Here is a 4,073-nt window from a genome sequence, read left to right on the forward strand (position 1 = left end):
TTTTCTTTTTATCCTTACATTCTAGTAGTGAACTTCTTGTGAACTTGTTAGCTTCCTTTTTACTCTCCTTTGCGCTTTATCAAGTACATCCTGTTGATATCCTTTTTCTACAAAATCTTTTTTTTTGATTATCTGTTTTCCTGATATACGGTCCTATGTACAGTTTTTTCTGAGTAATAAAATGACTTGTGGGGGCATATTAAATGGACACTACAGTCACCCAGACCACTTCAGCTCAATGTGGTCTGGGTGCAATGTTCCTCAGGTTTTAACCCTTTACATGTAAACATAGCAGTTTCAGAGAAAGGGTTAATCCAACCTCTAGTTGCTGTCTTCCTGACAGCCGCTAGAGGCGCTTCTGCGACGCTGGATGCGAAATTCGCATCCAGCGTGCAGAACGTCCTTAGGAAAGCATTGAGGAATGCTTTCCTATGGACTGTTAGAATGCGCGCGAATCAGAAGTGCTTCATCCAGGCACCTCACGTTGGTTATCCCAGTGGTGGAACTAGAGGTATAGAGGGCCCTGGTGCAAGTATGATTCCGGGGCCCCCCTCTAGTGCAAGTGTGGCCAAAAGGTAGATCCCCATCTGTCGTAGAACTTCAATAATGCTATGCCAGCTAAGGGATCTACCATTTGCGCATCGTTGCTAGGTTATATTTGTGAGCAGTGTTTGAGTGTTTGAATGTAAGCATGTGTTTGTATTAAGTATATGTGTGCATGGATGGGTGTATTTGTATGTACTGTTGCCATTTGAATGTAGTGGTGTACTTATTTGTAATGTTTGCGTCTGAATGCAGGGGTGTTTGTATGTAGTGCTGGACTTTAAATGCAAGTGTGCGTTTTGTGTGTTGTGTTGGTGTTTGAATGAAGGGGTGTTTGTATATAATGTTAGTGTTTTAATACAGGGGTGTGTTTGTATGTTATGTTTGCGTACAAAAGAGAATGGATGACAGTGTGGGGAGGGGGGTGGCAGGGTGTAGAGGACTGTGTCCTACCTTAATTTTCACTATAATAAATTCCCTGGTGGTCCAGTGTCTCTCCCTGGTTGTCCGGTGGGTTACCCCTCAGGTCTGCAGCTCCCCTGCAGACCACATGATAGAAGTCTCGCAAGCACCCAGAGTGTTGCCATGGTAATGCTCCAGGAGCTAGCGAGACCTCTATCACACAGTCTGCAGCTCTGCACCTGGCGGAGCTGCAGACCGGAGGTCCTGGGCAGACTGATTCGAGGGGCCTGGCGGCATACAGGGCAAGTTGCTGGCCCCCTCCTGGTGTCGGGCTCGTTGTTCATGACAATTCAGGTAAAAAGTACATGAAAGAGTATTTTTGACCATAACATTATAGTTTGTAGTACATAGACTTCACAATCCCATTAAGAAAAGAAAGTAACATTACACAAAGACGTACAACGATGTTCAGTACAAAGTCTAGATGGTACGAGCTAAAATTACAATATGTTCCATGCTAACCTGTAGTGCCACCCGTAGTGTGAATAATAACAACAGGACAAAATTCACTTTTAAGATCCTCACAATAGAGATACCACATACCACCTGTTTCTCTAAAATTTAAATATGCCCTTATTTGTCCACAGGTGCAGGGCTCGTGCAAAGATTTTTGGCTACACAGGCAAAGATGCATTTTGCTCACCCTGAAGAAAATGCATCTTCACCACTATGTCTCGTAGACCCCCTTTGAATTTCTTACCCCTTTTAGTATTTCATATCCCCTCTCTTATCCCAGTTGTGTCCTACACTCCCTTTAGTGTAAATTATCCCTCCTTTAGTTGGTCTTAAACCCCCTTGTGTGTCTCTTCCAAACCCATCTTGTGTGTCTCTTACTTACACAGGGGCTGTGATGGGGGTTATGGAGGATATAGGGGCTGTTATGGGGTGATAGGAGCTGTGATGGGGGATGTAGGAGCTGAGATGGGGAGTTAGGGACTGAGGTGGGTGTTATGGGGGAGACAGGGGCTTTTATTAGGGTTATGGGAGAGATTAGGGCTGGGATTGGGGTTATGTGTGAGATAAGGGCTGTGATGGGGAGGTAGGGGCTGTCATGGGGAGGTAGGGGCTGAGATGGTAGAGGAAGGGGGTGAGACGAGAGAGGTAGGGGCCGCACACACACACACACATATTTTCTCATACACTCACAATTTGCTATTTTTATTTTAATTTAAATCCACCCAGCCTTTGAGAGAGCTGAGTGGATCTTTCCCTCCAGTGTGTCTCCTCTCAGTCTTCCTGCAGTTTCTCTCTGCTCCTCTGCGCGCTCTCCGTAGTGATGCCGGGGCCGGAGTGATGTCATGTCACTAAACAGCGCACAAGGGAGCAGAGAGGAACTTCAGGAAGGTTACTGCTCCCTCATGCGCGCCTCCATGCTCCCCGCAGTGGCCGATTTTAATGTTTCCTCCGCTGCTTAGCAAAGGGCTGACAAATGCCAGATGCCAGAGTAAAATGTCTAGTAGCCATGGCAACCTGGAATTTGTCGAGCCCTGTGTATATATGTATATATATACACACACATATGTACACACGTTTTATAACTGCCCCCCTACTTTTGTCCCTGGCCCCTTTTTTGCTCCAACTGGGTATGAATCCTGGAGACGCCACTGGAGGGGATGCTGCAGCGGGATGCGGGGTGGATGAGTGAGTGACGACCGGGGAGGTTGGGTGGGAAGGAGTTCCGCTTCTTGCTAGCACCTGGTCCCTATGTGTGTAGGGGGAACCTGTAGTGCCACGGGTGACAGATCTTATTGTAGTGGTGTCGAGTATCAGAGCGGAAAGTTTGTCCATCTTTCTGGCATCCTCTAGTTTGCATTTTACCATGCTCAGTGATGGGATCTTGGGTTTGCCCCAGTGTTCGGCAATTGTCCTTCTCGTCGCTAGCGCTATCCTGGCGATCAGTTTGTTTTGACATCTGGGGGTGTGTTTAACCCCTTAAGGACCAAACTTCTGGAATAAAAGGGAATCATGACATGTCACACATGTCATGTGTCCTTAAGGGGTTAAGGGGTTTTGAGAGGAGCCAAATCCATGGGTCTAGTAGTATAGTGGAGTGTAGTATTTTAGAAGTGAATTGCGTTACCTGGAGCCACAATTGGGCTATCTGTGTGCATTCCCACCATAGATGGAGGTATGTGTCCTTTTCCCCGCACACCTTCCAGCTGAGGTCTGAGACTGAGACACCCATTTGTTTTAGTGGGGAGGGGTTGGATGTCAGGGAGCACCTAGTTGTAATCTTGTCCCAGATTTTGATGGCGTTTAGCAGAGCTGGGGTAGTGGCGGGCACTAGGGGTCTGGCTTGTTTGGGTAGCCAAATATAGAGAGAGGGGAAGTCTCTGCCAAATATTAGATTTTTTAAGTCCACCCAGCACTTAATCCCATAAGGTGTAAGGAGGTGTTGAACTTGTGCCAGTCGTGCTTAGTGGTAATAGTGTGTGAAGTGGGAAAGGTCTAGCCCTCCTGTTTATATTCAGTAGGGAAATGGGGGCGATAGACGCTTGGTTCAAGATGAGATTTGTTTGTTTTAGGAAGAAGACATATGTTAGCTTGTAGCATCTCTTTCAGAAATGGGTCGCCATTCAGAATCGTATTGCTTGGGTGTGGGATGAGGGTTGCAAAGGTTTTGTAGTACAGTCCTGAAAAGCCATCTGGGCCAGGGCTTTTGTTTGGTTTAATAGTCTTGAGGATCTTAGCTACTTCCTCTGGGGTAACCGGGGACACGATTTCATCTGCGGCCGCTTGCGTGAGAGCAGGTAGTCGAACCGAGTTCAAGTATTTTTCGATGAGGTTCCCAAGGGTACCCACAAGATAATTTTTTGAGGTGCATTTACTGTCATCTGCAAAACACAGATAGCCGGTAAGAAAATGTAATTTCCTGTTATCAGTGTTCTGTCAATACAACAGTACAACAGTTAACAGGATTCTCTTGGACTCTTTCTTCTAGGGTAAATTATTGTTAGTTACACATTTACAAGAATAGGACATCAATAATTGGATTGATCAAATGTACTGGCAAAGCAAGGTTATACAGGGTTTCTCAATCTGTCCCTAAGTAACCCTAGCAGGTAAAT

Source organism: Pelobates fuscus, chromosome 2, assembly GCF_036172605.1.
Source record: "Pelobates fuscus isolate aPelFus1 chromosome 2, aPelFus1.pri, whole genome shotgun sequence".
Lineage (NCBI taxonomy): Eukaryota > Metazoa > Chordata > Amphibia > Anura > Pelobatidae > Pelobates > Pelobates fuscus.